The sequence below is a fragment of the Dasypus novemcinctus genome, chromosome 5 (genome assembly GCF_030445035.2).
Source record: "Dasypus novemcinctus isolate mDasNov1 chromosome 5, mDasNov1.1.hap2, whole genome shotgun sequence".
Classification (NCBI taxonomy): domain Eukaryota; kingdom Metazoa; phylum Chordata; class Mammalia; order Cingulata; family Dasypodidae; genus Dasypus; species Dasypus novemcinctus.
The window spans coordinates 144,062,595-144,082,832 of record NC_080677.1 but is presented as its reverse complement, the minus strand read 5'-3'; the positions used below and the strand labels follow the sequence as shown (position 1 = coordinate 144,082,832).

General features: G+C 40.3%; 1 pseudogene; it reads left to right on the top strand.

The window, feature by feature from the left end:
* The first annotated feature begins 4,773 nt into the window (after positions 1–4,773).
* Positions 4,774–19,970, top strand: LOC101432355 (actin, gamma-enteric smooth muscle-like; annotated as a pseudogene).
* Positions 19,971–20,238: the final 268 nt, after the last annotated feature.

The following is a 20,238-nucleotide window of genomic DNA, read 5'->3' as shown; positions in this document are numbered from 1 at the left end:
AAGATTTCTCTCTCATTATTCTAAACTTGTAGGAGTCTGTGACTTCACTGTCCTGTCTAGTAATTTCACGCATGTGTTATTCTTTTTCTGTCAATAATAGCACCTACCATAGTGCTCAGCTCATGGGCAATTTTCATGGTATTGAATTGAATTGAATAAATACTATTCATTTTAAACTAAAAATTATCAAATACTTAACCATGGACAGGTACTTAAAAGCAGTTGTTTTTTTTTTTTAACTCTCACAGCTTTAGTGAGTAGGTATGTCTGTCCTCAATAAATGAGGTAACTGAGCCTTACAGAGGTTAAATAACTTGTCTGATGTATCAACACTTCCATGGGTTAAGGAAAGGACTCTAAATTTTGAGCACTTAACTTCTATGCATATGCCTTTCAGGGACAGAGAACATGGGACTGTTAACATAATACTCCTCCATTTATCCACTGATAATCTATAATTCTCCCATAAGTTTCTCTGAATTAGTTTCTTGAGCTCAAAAGTTATCATAACAGCAATTTCACAATTCCTGAGAACCCATGATCTGGAAGTCAAAGAAAGAGATATTTTGGGCCAATGGTCAATATCAAGAATCTATGGCAATGTAAAATATTGTGTATTGGTATAATATGAATGGAACATGCCCCCTTGGAGCACACCATTCATGTTTGATGGGTATAGGAGCACACTCATTTCTGAGGGTACATTTTCAGACCATGCATAGGAACCAATAAAGTGTGTTCTTATCTCAGTTTTTGCCATGTGTCTAGAACAAGAACATAGGTAGGTAGGTAGGTAGATGATGATACATAGACAGATGATTCATAGATAGATAGACATATTGTTCTCAGAAGACTGATCACTTTGGAGAAACAGAGTCAACAGTGGGCTAAATCCCTCAAAGAGTTTTTTATGAATTTCTACATTCAATATCATAATCATTGTTAACTCTTAGGGAAAGTCTTAAAGGAAGTGTGTGTGATTTCATGACAGCTCATTATAAGAGAATTCCTGGTACTTCCCAACATGACCATGTAAGAGTTTACAAACCAGATCATGAATTGAAAACACATGTGGACCAACCAGCCTCTGTTCAGGGACAGACTCACACTCCTGTTATCATCCATTATTTCACAAATGCCTGCCATTTGTGGCAGGAGGGTGACTTGGTGTGAAAGTGCTGAGGCATCAATTCAAATAATAATAGCTATTATTAAAACACATACACATCATGAAATTGTATGTTTTCCTAAGTTATCTTAGTTAAATCATCTCTAGATTCCTAGAATGCCATTTCAAGCTGCTCAGCACCTATCTCCCCATCTACTAGCAGCCTGATTTCTTGGAGCACCATTTTTCCTTGATTATTAATTGACTTGGTGGGATGATTTCTTACCATAGAAACCAAAGAGTCTAGACAGACCCTCCTTTCTTCTGCCTCAGTTAGGAGGGATGTTGGCATGTGAACTAAACCTGACCCATCAGAGACTCACCACTAAAACTTTGAAATCTCAACCTAAAAACACAAGGAAACAACCTGATGAAACTGTTTCTGCCTTAGTCTTCCCTATTCCTCAACCACAATCTGCTGACTCTGAGAGCCGGTGCTATTCCCTTAGACCAGGGTTTCTTAACCAGGGGTCCGTGAGCTTGAAGTGAAATTTAAAAAACATTATTCTTGTGGAGATGTGTTGGTGCAGGTGTGAAATGTATATTAAATAGTACACAGTATAGTGTGGACTTAATAAGGCATCTGTGGTTTTCACCTGACTGGCAAAGGGGTCCATGGAGCAAAAAAGGTTAAGAATTCCTACCTTAGATGGTTAACTGGAGTCAGCTTCTGTTGCTTGCTTCTAAAAACCCCAACTGATTTAAAAAAAAAAAAAATTCCACAGGCTGTTGAAGAAGGAAAAGTAATATAGTTAAAGAAAATCTGCAATATCAAACAATTTCCAGCTTTAAATTTTCACCATTTTCATTAATCTATTGAGGACTTCACAATAGATAGAAGGTTTTTCCAAATAGGGCTCTATTATATTTGTTAGGGTTTTTTTCCCCTACACAGAACTAAGATTTAGAAAGTAAAAGTGTGCTAATGGAATAGATACTGGACAACACAGATGATGGACAACAACACAGATGATGGACAACTATGTGTGATATGAAAGAAATAGCAGTCATCAAAATTATATGGGTGCTTTCCTCTTAGAAAAATCAGAAGCAGTAAAATCACTCTGGAACAGAATGTCACAAGTATACAAAATATAGTAAAAGACTGTATATGCCAACTGAAGCAAACCCAGAGTTTCCTACATCTATATACCTTTCCTCTTTTATATCAATACTTCAAAAATTGTTAGGAAAAAAATGAATATAGACTCATTCAAAGCAGTTAGCTACAATACAGTTCAAGGTGCATTAAAACGCCAGATGTCTCAATAGAGTGAGATTAGTTTTCCTCACATTTTATTCCTCAGATGTGTTATTCCATCATCACTCATCATCAGCAATGTAACCAAGTCCCCGTGCTCTTGAGAAAGCGAATCACTGTCAGTAATGTCTGCATTTTCTATTACACCTCTGCTGTCTGCTGGATGACCAAACTGCCATGAAGAATACTATTGTACCCCCAAGCATATATTCTCCTCATACAAATCAAAACTCCTGAGGGGACAACACAACAAGACCCCCAACTTCCTCCCTAACTTCCCCCAAGAATTCATTGCAGGATACCTACAACCAGACTTCATTATGTCCCTTGATTATTTGTCCAATTGTGTCTGAAATATGTGTATAGCATGAAGGCACTAGTATTTTCTAATTTAAGAGGTCACAGATGATTGTGTGCAACCAAAGTTGAGGAGACATTTTATAAACATAAACCATTACATTGTTTTCTCAGCCACAAACATGAAAAATGCTCATCGAATTTTCTGTTCTACCTCAAAGCCACTGAACACTTTTTCTTATTTTCTTTTCTCTCTCTCTCTTTTTTTTTTTTTTTTTTTGGTAACAAGCCAACCAGCTAAAATAACAAATTGATTTTCATTCAAGCAGTTCCAATAGCACACTTGCTGAATTCATATAATTTCCCACGTTTTGGAACATCAGATTTCTCCATCTTCAAAATGTTGTTTGAGGGTTTAAGTCCCTATTGTCATCAGATATCTAGGTGGATTCAATTGTTCTGGAAGCAAGTGTCCCATATAGACTTGGCCTTCTGGAAAGGTGACCTCAGATATTGAATAGCAAATCCAAAGGAAACTAGTCTACATGTTGCATCCTACTCACCATTCATTTGTCATCTCTGGAAAGCAGCCACTTGCACCTTCTTGAAAAATTAAAGTAGGTAGTAGTGTCCATTTCACTCCAAAGAGTCCCTGCTCTCCTACTTGGGAGGTAGCGCCAGTGCCAAGAGCAAGCACATCTGCAGCAAAGCTCACAGGGGTGGAAACAGAGCTGGGAAAAAGGATCCAAAGAGATCTTATCAGGCAATTAGTGTCCTATGTTACTGGAGTAGGCTCAACTGTGTCCCTAGAAATGATATGTCCATGGCCTAATCCCCAAACTTTATCACAGTTACCTTATTTTGAAAAAAGACCTTTGCAGATGTGATTAGGTTAAAGATCTTGAGGTGATATCTTTCTAGATTACCTTTGTAGGCCCTATATTCAATGGCTATTGTCCTTAAAGAGACACACAGAGAGAATGCAAGGTGACCTCTGAGGCAGAGAGTGGAATGATGTAGCCACAAGCCAAGAACTGCCCACAGCCATCAGAAACGGAAAGAGGCAAGGAACAGACCTCTGGAGTGCACCCAACCTGGCCAACACCTCAGTTTCAGGCTTCTGAACTCCAGGTCTGGGAATAAACTTTCATAGTTTGTAGTCATTTGGTACAAAAGCCTCAGGAAACGAATACAGCTGCCCAGTACAAAGTAGCCTATTCACCATTCCACATAAGTAATATGAATATTTAATTTTTTCCTTATTTAACTCTTATAGTTATTGAATATTTGTAGAATTCTCTTTTGTGTCAGTGTCTTAACATTTGTCTTGGGCAGAGAGTATGTTTTTATTAGCTCTGTACTATTTAATATCAATGTTATAAATATAATATACCCAACGTAGCTTTTGTCCTTAACTCCCATCCTTATTCTTTCCACTTTTCCCCTCATCTCAACCACATCACATCATATGCTGCCTATAAAGTCCTTCAGACTTGCCATTTTTCCTGCTCCATACCCAAAATTTCAGTCAACTGAAAAACATCAATTGTTCCCACATTAAGCCTAAATCTGCAAGATTATAAAAGATGTAGATTTCCTAATGATCACTGTATTAGTGAGGGCTCTCCAGAGAACAAATAGGGTGTATGTATATGTACATGTACATATATATATGATCAAATACATATGAGTGTGTGTGTATATGTATATATATGAATATGTGGGTATTCCTATTCAAGGATTTTTTCAAGGAATTGGTTCACACAGTTGTGATGGTTAGCAAATCCAAAATTTGAAGGAAAGGCCAGCCGACTGGAAACATGCAGGACTGGATGCTATAGTCTTAAGGCAGAATTTCATCCCTGGGAAACCTCATGTATTAGTCAGCCAAAAGGGTGCTGATGCAAAGTACCAGAAATCTGTTGGCTTTTATAAAGATTATTTATTTGGGGTAAAAGCTTACAGTTACAAGGCATTACAGAGTCCAGCTCAAGGTACCATAAGAGGTACTTTCTCACCAAAGTCAGCTGCCATATGTTGAAGCAAGATGGCGGGTAATTGCTGCCTGGTCTCTTGGGTCTTCATAGCTGCTCAGCTGCTCTGTTCTCTTCAGCTGCAAACTATCAGGTGAACGGTTCATCTCTCTTCCCAGGGCTTTGTCTGTTTGAGGCTTCTCCCTTCTGTCACATGGCAGGGCCAAAATTACCAAGTTCTTTCCTCTTCCATGGGTCTTCTTGAGTGAGTGTTCATTTCTATCAGCCCACCAAGGGGGCAGGGACCCAAACAGAGTCATGCCTTATTGATGTGGTCGAATCAAAGCCCTAATCTTAACATAATATAATCAAAGACATCTCAGCTGAATCTAATACAATTAAAGTTTATCACACCCAGAGGAATAAATTTGTTTACCAACATAATCTCTCTTTCGGGGAGTCAATAAGTAAGCTCAAACTGCCACACCTCAGTTTTTCCTCTTAAGTCGTCACATGACTGGAAGAAGGCCATCACATTACTGAGGCTCATCTCGTTCAAAGTCAACTCATTGGAGATGCTAACCACATCAACAAAATACTTTCACAGGAACACCTAAAATGATGTTTGATTAAATTACTAAGTACTATAGCCTAACCAAGGTCACACATAAGACTAACAATCATAATCATCCAAAGGCACAGAAAGGATTTGAAAACAATCATCAGACAAGCTTGAAGGGTATTTACATATTCATTCACTACATTTATTTGGTACGTACTATATGCACAGAAAGAAGCAAGCTCTATAGTAGGCTCCATTTCCATTTTGAAGTTTCAAACTAACACATGCAATAGAGTAGCGCTTTTACTGAAGAGTGGGTGACCAAGTCTTCCAAACTAAATTGAAGGGAGAAAGTTTTCATAGCAACTCATCCTTGGGAAAATATATCACATAGAAGAGTCATGAAAATAAGAGTATTTACCACTTTGCATATAGAAATGGATTACTATGGTCAAAAAAGGGGTCTTATATACTTAGTGGAATAGGTAACCTCCTAAGCAGAAAGTTTTGGGAAAAGTCAAACAAGTCCTTGTCCCAAAGTATCACCTTCACTGGATTGAAAAACCCTGCAGACCTCAGTTTAAAAGGTAGAGCTCAACACTATTGTTAATATTATCTCTTGACTAATTTCACAGGTCGCTTAGCAGCCTTCTGATGGAATGGAGCACAGGACTGGTAAGTTTTACCAAGTGAGAAAATGCCTGAAAAGTTTTAGAACCACTTCACAGGCATTGTTAATTGTCCTTCACTTTCCATACTTCCCTTCTATAGCAATAAAAGCCCTTGTTCTAGGGTTATTTTTTTAAAACTTTATTCTGGTTTCCTGGAATAAAGGTCATATTTCTCAGCCTCCCTCTAGATATGGCTATGCTTCAAAGTTCTAGCTAATAGGATTTCAGTGTAAGTGAAAATCACTATCTGGGAAATTTCTTTTAATAGAATATGGATACAATGTATGGAGCTAAAGAAGGTGTCTTGGACCATGAATGATCTTGTAAATAAAGGGCACAACCAATGGAGCAAGAATTTTTTAAAATCTTGACTCATTGGCTTTAGGGAGAACTAAACCATCTCTTGGTAGATTACTTCCAGACTTAAATATGAAAAAGAAAAAAAAAAGTTTTTAAAACCAGTGTGTTTAAATTTTTATTAAACACAGGAATCATCTGGGAACCTCATCAAAATGCAAATTCTTGGAGGGTCTTCTGGAAAAGATGGCAGGTAGGGAACTCCAGGACTCAGTCCTTCCACCAAAGTAAGTATTAAACAGACAAGATCTGTCTGAAACAACTATTTTGAAACTCCATAGGCCAGAAAGACACTGTACAGAATCCAGGAAAAAGTAGGAGGAAGAGGCTGATAAATTATGTAAAGAACTATAAATTGCTCTTTCCCTGTGGAAGTGACAAGTGCCCACACTCTAACAACAGACTGAGGCAGAGTCCAGTCCCTGGCTAGCTGCAGATAACTGAAAGGGACATAAAAATCCTCTTCCCCAAGAACAGGTTAGACATGGCCAATCAATGATCATGGCTTTTGATCAGTGAATTCAGATCTCTGGGGGTCTGACTCTGAGAGCAGCTATTGTTTCAACTCTCCCTGTACAAAAGCAGAGGCAGTAGAGATTTTAAGATGCAGCACTTCTTCAGGGCTGCAGGAGACATGTAGCTGAAGATCAGCATTTGCCAGGCAGATCAGGAAAGCTCAGCTTTGGGGAGTCATCAAAGAAGATTTTGACACCCTTCCTGACCCCCTTTCCAAAGGCATTTGGAGCCAGTCTGTCACCCCATTGTGGGTCCCTAGTCCTGTTTTTGGTTGGAAAAGACCAACTTGGAATGTTACCCAGGGTAATCCTTCTCCAGGCAAATGAAATGAGTGTAAAAAAACAAAGAGCAAGACAGTTTTCCAGCCTCAAACACCTGGGAGAGGGAAGTCTGTCTACTGAGAAAGAGAGGGAACAACAAAATTCATATAAACAGGCAACTCCAAAACAACTAACAAGCAAAAGCCCAGGTCAAGACTGAGGCCCAGAAAGACAGGGAAAACCCTGTACATAGCATTCGCTTTGGGCAGACCTTCCTGATAGGAGGGCTGAAGCTCAAAAACATTTGTCTTATCTCCAGCTGGTTGCAAAACCAAGAAACAGACAACCCAGGGAGTAAATCCTAGAGTTAACATTTTAAAACAATAAAATGTAAAATGAGCCACAAAAAAAGTACAAGACAAAGAAACAAGAAATAATGGCCCATCCAAAGGCAGAAACACCAGCATGTAAGAAAAGAATGTAAACATACCAAACAAAGCATCTTTTTAAATGATCTTAAAAATGCTCAGACGATCTCTCCTGAGAAAGGATGGCTCCCAGGGCATTAGGGCAGTTGAGAAAGTCAGGCCCTGAATACTGCTGCAAGTATCTCTGGACATTGCTTCTCGGGAAATGGAGATTGGCTGGTGTTGTGGGCCCCAAGGGGAGGGGAAAATGGATGTGGAATGGATGGAACCAAAGTAAATATGGGGGCAAGAGAGGAGTTTAGTGAGAGTACATGAGGATGAATATAAAACATGTAATATTACACCAAAAACATATAGGGGACGACAGACTAATAATGTAAACCATAAGGCAAAACATAGGATAACTAAAAAATTTAGAAAACTGTACAACCTAAAGTATGGACCACATAGTAAGCACAGATCTCACCTTGTTTGAAAGCTATTGTCTCGGAATCTGTATATCAGTTTCAGGAAATATGATATGAATAAGTTAAAAGATTATCACTGTGGAAGGGAAAAGGTTTTATGGTGGATCTGGGGAAGTACTGTATATTGTATATATGAATTTCGGTGATCTAAGACTCTTGTGAAGCTGACATTATGTTGGGATTCACTTTACGGGAAGTTTTGGCTCACAGAGTGGTTCAACAATGGCAGCGGAGGAATACTGATATAGGATGTAATTGACAGGATATATATGGTTGACAGGGAGTTATACAGGGCATATGCCCAGGGTATATAGTAATGTCTAGATATACTCATAGTGGAAACAATTAAAAACAACAGCTGGGGGGGTACTGGGCCCCTGGCCGGGGGGTCACTGTCATGGACCCTGGGGGAGCAGCGGCAGTCCCCCAGGTGCAACGGCAAGAACCAGGAAGGAAGGAGGGCCCAACAGTGGGTTCCTGATACTAATGGCTATGCTTTTGAGCCTATACATCTGCAATAAGAATAAGGCCTAGAGTAGCACTGTGCCTGGGAGTTTCCTCCTGACAGCCTTCATGTTACTCAAATGTGGCCACTCTCACAGCCAAACTCAGCATGTAGATGCAGTGCATTCCCCCCAGCGTGAGACATGACACCCGGGGATGAGCCTCCCTGGCACCGAGGGATCACTACCACATACCAGCTGAAGATGCAACTAGAAAATGACCTTGAATTAAAGGTTCAACATGGACCAGCAGAATATCCCTGTCTACATATAACAGGAGTTTAAAATGCTGTTTGACCTAATGTAAGGGAGAAATGGAAAGGAGAAATGAGATTATAAGGCTATGAGTCTCTAAAAAAGAGTCTGGAGGTTGTCAAAAGGAATGCCTTTATGCACAACTGAGCAGAGTCTAAGAGACAGATAAAGTAGATACAACCCCAGGTATTGGTTCTTTTGAGGAATAAAGAGACCCACGGGTTCTATGGTCATGGCAGATGGATTCACTGCCATGGCAGATGGCCCTTCTTTGGAGCTGGTGTTTCTGCGTGATGGAATTGGACTCAGAGGGCATCTCTTTTCACAAGACTTGCATGCTACTTTATTGGAATTGTAGTTGGTGCTGGGGTTTAAGATATATTTAGGGGATTTGAATCTCTGGACTGATAATATGACACCCAGGCCCAGAGCCTCAACAGACTTCAGCTCCTACACTTTGATTTATTGGACTTACCCCACTCAGCTAACATGGAGTTGAAGAAGGTCAACCACCACACCATGGAGCCTAGAGTGTCTACAACTGAAAGCAGGAGGAGTGCATCCAGTATCCATGTGGAATCTAAGCCCTCACTTGACATAGATGTGCAATGGACACAACCAATCCAATGTCCACAGAGAAAATGTGGAATGGGTGTGGGAAGGGTAGCCATGGTAGCTGCTGGGTTTGGGGAATGGGAGGAAGAGATGAGATGTGGAGGCGTTTTCGGGATGTGGAGTTGTCCTTCACGGACAATTACGGGACATTGTAGATCCCCCCAGGGCCCACTGGATGGAACGTGGGAGAGTGTGGGCTATGATGTGGACCATTGACTATGGGGTGCAGTGATGCTCAGAGATGTACTTACCAGGTGCAATGGATGTGTCACGATGATGGGAGAGAGTGTTGCTGTGGGGGGAGTAGGGGGTGGGGGCGGTGGGGTTGAATGGGACCTCATATTTTTTTAATGTAATTTTAAAAAATAAATAAATAATTAAATTTTTAAAAAAATGTTCAGATGAAATAAGTATAGAAAAAGATCTAACTATCAGGAAAACAATTAATGAACAATAGGATAGTCTAAGTGTGGGAAGAGTTTAAATTGTATTTGAATTTTTTATGACATGTTCCTTATTGTAGAGGCTGCAGTTTTCCTTACTGTAGATATTGCAGTTGTTCCCTACTATTGTAGATGATGTTGCAGTTCTGATAACAAACAGCTGCTTGGTAGTTTCCAATAAATATGAGATGGAAACTAGGGTTGAGGCTCTCAGTTCCAGAAGCTGTGAGTCCCCTGACCCCATCTTTATTTCCTCTCTTGTGACTTTCTCTCTGTCCTTTATTTCATAAAGTTCTGCATTGTGTTGCCTTCCCTTTGAGCCAAACTATCACTGAGCTGATCACAGCATCTAAGTAAAGAGATAGAAATGAAAAATTTTAAAGGAACCAAATAGAACTACTGGAGTTGGAGACCACAATAACTGAAATGAGGCAGCGGACTTGGCCCAGTGTTTTGGGCATCCGTCTACCACATGGGAGGTCCATGGTTCAAACCCTGGGCCTCCTTGACCTGTGTGGAGCTGGCCCATGCGCAGTGTTGATACGTGCAAAGAGTGCCATGCCATGCAGGGGTGTCCCCCACATAGGGGAGCCCCATGCACAAGGAGTGCGCCCGTAAAGAAAGCCACCCAGCATGAAAGAAAGTACAGCCTGCCCAGGAATGGTGCCACACACACGGAGAACTGGCACAACAAGATGATGCAACAAAAAAACACAGATTCCTGTGCTGCTGACAACAACAGAAGTGGACAAAGAATATGCAGCAAATAGACACAGAGAACAGACAACCAGAGAACAGACAACTGGGGTGGGGGTGGGGGGAAGGAGAGAGAAATAAATAAAGCTTTAAAAAAAAAAACTGAAATGAAAAATGACCAGAGGGTTTCACAAGCAGATTGGAATTAGCAGAAGAAAGAATCAGTGAACTTGAAGACAAAACACTTGAAATGAGTCAGGCTGAGGATCAGAAAGAAAAAAAGAAATATTAAGAGCAAAAAAATCATGACAAGTATGGGACACCATCAAGTACACCAAGATATACATTATGGGAGTCCCAGAAGGAGAAGAAAAAGACAAAGGGGCAGAACAAAAGTCAAAGAAAGAATGACAGAGGACTTCCTAAACTTAATGAAAGACATGAATATGTGCCGGAAAGAAGTTCAGAGAACACCAGGCAGAATAAACTTGAAGAAAAATACACCCCATCATATATTGATATACACTATAAAATGCAAATGACAAGGAGAGAGCTCTGAAAGCTTCAAGAGAAAAGCAATGTTATGCACAAGAGAATCCCCATTAGATTAGTGTCAACTTCTCATCAGAAACTATGGAGGCAAGAAAGAAGAGTGTTGAAATACTTAGAGGAAAAAACTGCCAGCTAAGAATTGTATTTCTGGAGATATTTCTTCAAAACTAAAGGAGAGATTAGGAAATTCCCAGACAAACAAAAGCTGAGGAAAATCACCACTAGACCTGCCCTACAAGCAATGTTAAAGGGAGTTCTTCAAACTGAAATGAAGATTATAATACCAGATAAAATAGACTTTAGGTCAAAAACATTTATGAGGAACAAAGATGATCATTACATACTGGAAAAGGGGACAATTCAACAGAAAGATATTACAATTATAAATATGTATGCACCTAACAGCCGAGCTCCAAAATAAATGAAGCAAATACTGACAGATTTGAAGGAAGAAATTGACAGTTCCACATTAGGAGTAGGAGACATTAACACACCACACATAATGGATAGAACTACTAGTCAGAAGATCATTAAGGAAGTAAAAAACAAAGTTGGAGGAATAACATTTCCCAATCTTAAAACTTACTGCTAAGCCACAGTAATAAAAATAGCATGGTAGTGGCACAAGGACAGACATACAGACCAATGGAATTGAATTGAGAGTTCAGAAATCAACCATCATATTTATGGCCAACTGATTTTTGACAAGGTGGCAAAGACAATTCAATTGGGAAAGATTAGTCTGTTCAACAAATGGTACTGGAGAAACTGGGTTTCTATGTGAAAAAAAAAAAAAAGAGGACCCCTACCTCACATCATATACAAAATGGATCAACAACCTATATCCAAGAGCTAGAACTATCACACTCCTAGAAGAAAATGTAGGGAAGCGTCTTCAGAGCCTTGTGTTAGGCAGTGGTTTCCTAGAATTTACATCCAAAGCACAAGTAACAACAACAACAACAAAAAGAGTAGAAAAATGGGGCTTCACCAAAATTAAAAGCTTTTGTTCGTCAAAGGACTTTATCATGTAAGTAAAAAAGACAAATTTCTGAATGGGAGAAAATATTTGGAAACCACGTATCTGATAAAGGGTTAATATCCAGTATATATAATGAAATCCTCCAACTTAACAACAGAAGAGAAAGAAAAACAACCCAATTTTTTAAATGGGCAAAGTCATGAACAGACATCTCTCCAAAGAAGATATACAAATGACCAAAAGGCACAAGAAAAGATGTTCAACATCATTAGCCATCAGGGAAATGCAAATCAAAACCACAGTAAGATACCATTTCACACCCATTGAAATGGCTGCTATTTAAAAAATGGAAAATAACAAGTGTTGGAGAGCATGTGGAGGAATAGGAACTTTCATTCATTGGTCTTTCAGCTGTTGTGGAAGATAATTTTTTGGCAGCTCCTCAGAAAGCAAAGTATAGAATTACCATATGACCCAGCAATCTCACAACTAGATATATACCCAAAAGAATTGAAAGCAGGGCCTCAAACAGATATTTTCACACCAATGTTCATAATGGTATTATTCACAATTGTCAAATTGTCAAAAGATGGAAGCCTCCCAAATGTCCATAAACCGATGAATGGATAAATAAAATGTGGTATATACATACAAACGGAATACTATTCAACCATAAAAGGAATAAAGTCCTGATACATGTGACAACATGGATGAACCTGGAAGCCATCATGTTGAGTGAAATAAGCCTGATCTGAAACAATTAGAAAAAACAAACTCATAGAGTCACAATCTAGAATATAAATTACCAGGGGACGGGGTGGGGTTAGGGAATGGGAAGTTAAGGCTTAAAATGTACAGGGTAGGGAAGCGGACTTGGCCCAGTGGTTAGGGTGTCCGTCTACCACATGGGAGGTCCATGGTTCAAACCCCGGGCCTCCTTGACCCGTGTGGAGCTGGCCCACGTGCAGTGCTGATGCGCGCAAGGAGTACCCTGCCACGCAGGGGTGTCCCAGCGTAGGGAAGCCCCACACGCAAGGAGTGCGCCCCGTAAGGAGAGCCACCCAGTGGGAAAGAAAGAGCAGCCTGCCCAGGAATGGCGCCGCACACACGGAGAGTTGACACAACAAGTTGACGCAACAAAAAGAAACACAGGTTCCCATGCCGCTGACAACAGAAGCAGACAAAGAAGAACACGCAGCAAATAGACACAGAGAACAGACAACTGGGGTGGGGGGGGGGGGGAGGGGAGAGAAATAAATAAATAAATCTTTAAAAAATAAAATAAAATAAAACGTACAGTGTTCCTACTTGGAATGATGAAAATGCTTTGGTAATGGATGGAGGTGATGATAGCATAACATTTTGAACACAACGAAAATACACATCTGATTATGATTAAAAGGGGAAATGTTAGATAAAATATATGCGAACAGAATAAAAACAAATTTTTTTAATCCATGGAACTGCACTCACAGTGAACCTTAAGTTAAACCACAGAATTTAATTATTAGTACAATTATAAAAAGGTGTAATCATCAGTTGTAATAAATGTTCTACATCAAAGCAAGGTGTTGGCTTTGGGGTGGTATACAGGAATCCTGTATTTTATACATGATTGTTCGGTAAACCCACAACCATTCTAATAAAGAAAAAGCATTTTAACTGCAGATTCTCTTCAGGAAGTCTGGGTTTGGGACTGAGATTATACAGTTCTATAAAGCTCCCAGACTTTACTAATGTTTCTGAATTATAAATCATTCCTTGAGTAACAAAGGCTTATCACCCTGATTTTGGGTTTTCTATCACCACTAAAATTAAAACTGAATAATTAAAACAGATATTTCTCATTGGGGAGAGACATTTCTATCTTCTTGACAACACTATGATTTGGGATCTTCTGTTACTGTAGCCAAAACAATCCCTTAATTAATATACTTTATTTCACCCAATTTCATTCAGTACATAAACTGACAAGCAGGATTACAGCTCTCTTTGGAAACTCCTACTCAATCCTGATAGCTCAGCTCAAATATTACTTTTTAAAGGAACATTAAAAATGTGTGTACTTTCACAGTCACTAGAATGGCTACTAATAAAAAAAAATTTTTTGGAGAGCATATGGAGAAATAAGAATACTCATTCATTGTTGGTGGGAATATAAAATGGTGCAGCCCCTGTGGAAAATAGTTTGGCAGTCCCTCAGAAAGTTAAATATAGAATTACTATATGACTTGGAAATCCCACTTCTAGTTATATACCCAAAAGAATTAAAAGCAAGGACTCAAACAGATATTTACACAATGATGTTCATAGGGACCTTATTCACAGTTGCCAAAAGATGGAAACAACCCAAGTGTCCATCGGCAGATGAATGGATAAACAATATGTGGTGTATACACACGATGGAATGTTATTCAGCCATAAAAAGGAAGTTCTGATACATGTGACAACATGGATGAACCTTGAAGACATCATGTTGAGTGAAACAAGTCAGACACAAGAGGACAAATATTGTATGATCCCACTTACATGAAATAATATGAACATGCATATTCAAAGAGTCAGAGACTAGAATAAAGTTTCCAGGGGCTAAGGTGGAGATAGGGGATGGGGAGTTGAAGCTTAATTGGTACAGAGTTTCTGTTTGGAGTGTTAGAAAAGTTTTGGTAATGGATGGTGTGATGGTAGCACAACACTGTGAATGTAATTACCACCACTGAATTGTATACTTGAAAGTGATTAACATGGGAAATTTTAGGTTGTATATATGTTACCAAAATAATTTTTTTAAAGCCATAGAACTGTACAACACAAGAATGAACCCTAATATAAATTAAGGATGATAAGTAATATTATAATTAAATTTTGTTTCAACAATTGTAATGAAAGTACCACACTAATGAAAAGTGTTAATAATAGGGAAAACTGTGGGATAAGGGTATACGGGAACACTGTACTTTCTGCATTATTTTTCTGTAAACCTACAATGTCTCTAATTTTAAAAATCCAATAAAAAAGTCCCTTCCAAATAGGATTTAATGATACCAATCATATCTCTTCATTGTGAGAGGACACAGAGGTAAATGCACAAAACCATACTTGTTCTATAATAACTGATTATAGATCCTCTGTCATGCTTCCTTTAACTGAATTCAAGAAAAGTCTGATGCAGAGTTGGGATTTATACATATATGGAGTTGGAAATAAAATATATGTGTGGGTAAAAAAAAATTCAGTTATATGAGTACATGTTTTTCAGTAGATAAATAATAATGTTAATAGCTATTATAAATATCATTATAAGCAACTATCATAAACATTGAGATAGCTCAAAAAACTGTGTGCGGTCTGGAATCACCAGGTGGTGATTTCATGGACATTTCATATTTTAAAATGCATTGAGTTATACACATAAGATTTGTGCATTTTACTATAAGTACATTATTCCTCAATTTAAATACACATACAAGGCATATGCACAATAAAGAAAAAGAACTTTTCGACATTCTCTTATCAATTCTTGAAACTTTCCTGTCACTGGAGAGCTCAGAGGAGAGACTGGTTCTGAGATTTTTCAGGGTTCTTTCTGTGGTTTCACTGCTATTTAAAATAGTCAGTTTCTGAATACACAAGGAGAGAATGGAGACTTGATGCTGCTGAGAAGCGCGGGATTGTGGGAAGAAAAGGCTGAAATCAAAGCTAGGTGCATTCCAAACAGCAAATCTCTTAGAATCACTTATTTGTCCTCCGGGGTATAAAGCTGAGCTTTAACCTCCTATGGGTCGTGGGGGATGCTGCAAAGGTCCAGGGAAACGGTAGCGTGGGTTTGTCGAGCTGTGTGAGATTCCGCATGCTGCTCCATTGATTATAATTGGGCTGCTTTTAAAAATAACGCAGCTCGGAGCCTGCTGAGGGCATGGCAATGATCTAAACAGTAGCAGCTCTGTTGGTCGGGTTCAGCTGCTGCTGCTGCTGCCAGCTAAATGTTTAGAAACTTGCCCTCTTTAGGGAGTTGGAAGTGGGAAGTTGGCAGAGTTAACTGCATGAGACACTTGGTCGGTGGGTTTACAAGGGAAAGCTTAATGAGCTCCTCGTGTCAGGTGAGGATATCACTGCCTTAGGTGGTAACCATGCCTGTTCATTGTTCCAACTTCCCACAAGATACAAATTTGTATTTGGAGCCCAAACAAAAGAAGTTCTGGACATCTGCTTGCCAGTAGAGAGAACAGGACTTTTTTTTTAATTGATTATTTTTTTTCATCATGGTTTTGGAATTTTTTCCATCTTCATGTTACTGTATTTTGGGGGGCGGGTTGCGATTTGTATTTATATTTTCATGATTGGTTCAAGCAGCTCCAAGACCCTCTCTCCTCCGATAGCACCAATAAAGGAGTTAAAGCGAGTCTCTAAGCATGTATGTGACTGTTTTTACTTTTAAGAAAGTATAAAAGAAATAGAAACCCCACGGCTACTGAAGTCGAGGTGCATTAAATCAAAATACTCCCAAGGGGCCTTTTCAGGACTTGCAGTTGTCCTGGGTGGTACTGCAGGGACAGATGCTAGACATTGTATGTCTTGCCATGGCCCAATGGGTGGACTGGGGGAGAATATCAACTACAATATAAACCACTATCTATGTGGTGCAGCAGTGCTCCAAAATGCATGCACCAAATGCAATGAATGTGCCAAGGAAAAAAAAATCTGCCAAAATATGAATGTACCCACTATTAGCTATTATTTAAGCTCATCATGTACTGTTAAGTGTTATAGCCATTATATGCCTTAAATATTATGTCCACCAGCTATATCTGACAGTATCTACATGAACTCAACTTTAAAAATTTGCAAGGACCATGAGATGTTGTAAGAACAAAATATTCCTCAAATTAAATGTTGCTTGAAAAATATTTAAAAAAAAAAAAAACGCTTCCACAAACTGGACAGCTGAGGTCCCTCACACCTTCTCTCAGCAAAATTAACCAGAGGTGACTATGCTTCGTCAATGATGATGGAGCAGATTAGCAGCAGTCTTACAAACTCTTGAAATCCAAAATTTGGAAAGCTGAACTCATCATTTTTTAACCTCCCCCAAAAACCCACTTTTCTTTTTTTTTTGTTTTTAAGATTTATTTATTTATTTATTTCTCTCCCCTCCCCCCCGCCCCGGTTGTCTGTTCTCTGTGTCTATTTGCTGCATCTTCTTTGTCCGCTTCTGTTGTTGTCAGCGGCACGGAAATCTGTGTTTCTTTTTGTTGCATCATCTTCTTGTGTCAGCTCTTTGTGTGTGCGGCACCATTCCTGGGCAGGCTGCACTTTCTTTCACACTGGGCAGCTCTCCTTTACGGGGCACACTCCTCGCACGTGGGGCTCCCCTACACAGGGGGCACCTCTGCATGACAGGGCACTCCTTGCGCACATCAGCACTGCACATGGGCCAGCTCCACACGGGTCAAGGAGGCCCCGGGGTTTGAACCGTGGACCTCCCATGTGGTAGACAGACGCCCTAACCACTGGGCCAAGTCCGCCGCCCATAACCCACTTTTCAGTTTCATCCCAACCTTCTTCTTGGTCTTTCATTCTCAAAATTTGGGAGTCTCCTTTGCTTCTTTTATACCTCCTTAGTCAAGCCAATTTATTACCAAGTTAAGGTAAATTCCTAGATACCTTTTTTAAGTTTATGACAGAGCTTTAATTTTATTGAGAGCTAGTTCATAGATTTACAGTTACTTCAGTAGGATAGAATTTGATTCCAGCACTTTGACCTCATCCAAATCTCTTTAAAAATATGAAACTAAAACAAATTGTCTTCAAATTTCCCCAAACTTATTAAACTAAAAAAAACCCATATGACTGGGAATATATTGCTTTCAGAGATTTGTTTTTTGTGTGTCTTTTTTGTCTTTATTTATTTTTTCAATGTTATATTCAAAAAATATGAGGTTCCCATATGCACCCCCCCTCACCCCACTCCTCCCCCCATAACAACAACCTCCTCCATCATCACTAGGTAACTTTAACAGCCTCTTCTCCAGTCTTTGGCCCCTAGAGTTGCTCCACAGCTGCAATCCACCCTTGATATATCAATGGAAACAGTTCTTTCCCCAGAAATATTTACCACATGTTGGTCCCACTTTCAAAAGCCTGGGAAGCTTTTCCCTACTCTGTAAACTCCCCACAACTATGTGGTTTTCACCAATTTTCTTCCCACATCACAATTACTTTTTTTCCATGATTACTTGACCCAAACTTTCAATTGAAAAACTATTGAACTACATGTTACAAAAAACATTTTCCAAAAACCTGTAAGGAGCTGTGAAAGATTAAAAAGAAGTCAACTATCAAATGGTAAATAATGTTTGCCCTCTCCTTGTAGGAACTCTTTCCATTCCTGCCACTGTGTTTGTTGTGAGGCATTCTATTCACTTGAAAAGGCTTCTCTCCCAAACACATCCTTTCCCCTCCCTCTAACCATATTTATGCCCAAGATCTCTCTCCTTCCCTCCCCCCACCTCTAGCATACACATTTTCTTTTCACCCCACCCTTGGACACCAAAAATCAAATTTCACTCTTACCCCTGATTGACAAGACAGAAGGCAGTGTGACTCAATGACAAGAGGTTGTCAAGAAACATGTTTCCTTCCCAGCAGTGATTTTCTGGTAAATACTTAACAATCAGCTATTAAAAGCAACACATTTTTTGAAAGCTCCTTGTGACCAGAATGCATGGGTGCTGGAGAAACTGCGAAGAGCATTGGGTTTCTACATGCCAGGCCTCGGAAACCATCAGGCAGTATGACACCCAAGACCTTGGAGTGCTCCAGCTCCCAGCTCACTTGCCCATACTCCATGTGTGAAGAGAAGATTTAGGTATTCCTGTGTGACAATGGCTGTAGCCAGTGCGAGGCCAGTTTCACTGGAGATGACACCTCCCCCCCAGGCTGTTGTCCTTTCATCATGGGCTGCCCTGGCCATCAGGATGTAATGGTGGGATTGGACCAGAAAGACAGCATCCTGGAGCAGGAAGCTCAGAGCAAAGAAGGGACCCTCCTTCTCAAGCACCCCCATTGAACAAGCGTCATACCAACGGCGATGACAAGGAGGGGATCCAGCACCACTCCAGTGCAATGAGCTGTGGGTAGCACCTGAGGGGTACCCACCCTCGTAGCACCTGAGGGGCACCCATCCTGCTCACCGAGACTCACGGGGATAAAATGACCCAGATCAATTTGAAGCCTTTCAGGCTGTGCTCTCCCTCTTTGCCGCTGGCCACACAACAGGCTTCACCCTGGATCAGGGGGCAGCGTCACCACATCAGGGATCAATGCGGGCTATGCACCACCCCAGGCCGTCACACACCCTGACCTGGCTGGTGGTGACCTCATGGACTACCTCGTGAAGATTCTCAGAGAGAGGCTATTCCTTTGTGAACAGAGCCGAGTGAGGAAGTGTGTGAGACATCAAGGAGAAGCTATGGCTGGTGGCCCTGGCTTTGAAAATGAGAGTGCCGCAGCAGCCTCACCCTCCTCCCTGGAGAAGAGCTAGGAACCACTAGATGCACAGTTCATCACCACCGGCAATGAGCCGGTGCCATGAGCCCTTTCCAGACTTCCTTCATGGGTACAAAGTCTGCCAGAATTCATGGGACCACCTACAATTCCATGAAGTGCGACATCAATGCCATTAAGGACTTATAAGTCAACAATAGGGGATCTGTAAGGAGCCAGATGCTCCTCCTGTGGATACCGCCATGTCTCCTGGCTTTGCTGACAGGATGCAGAAGGAGATCGCAGCCCTGGCCTCAAGCACCATGAAGATCAAGATTATTGCTCCCCTGGGAAGAACGTTCTCAGTCTGGATGGGGAGCTCTATCCTGGCCTCTCTCTCCTCTATTCAGAAGATGTGGATCAGCAAGCCCAAGTGTAACGAAGCAGGGCCCTCCGCTGTCCACAGGAAGTGCTTCTGAAGTCAGAACAGATTCTCTGGGGGTCCCCTCGAGAAGGTGGTAGTATGAGTCATAACACATTAAAACCTACAAGCCTTAAATATAAACATTTTTTAAAAGGCCCTTGCATGGTGCTTGCAAATTGTTGGGGAGTAAATACTGCCACTGTGGCCAATTTCACTGACCACCAATGTGATGTCACTGAAAACAGAAATGTGAGGAGATGCCCACTATCTGCTCCAGCAAGTAAGCCCAGCCAGCTCCAGCACATGACTCCCCAGTTTCTTCC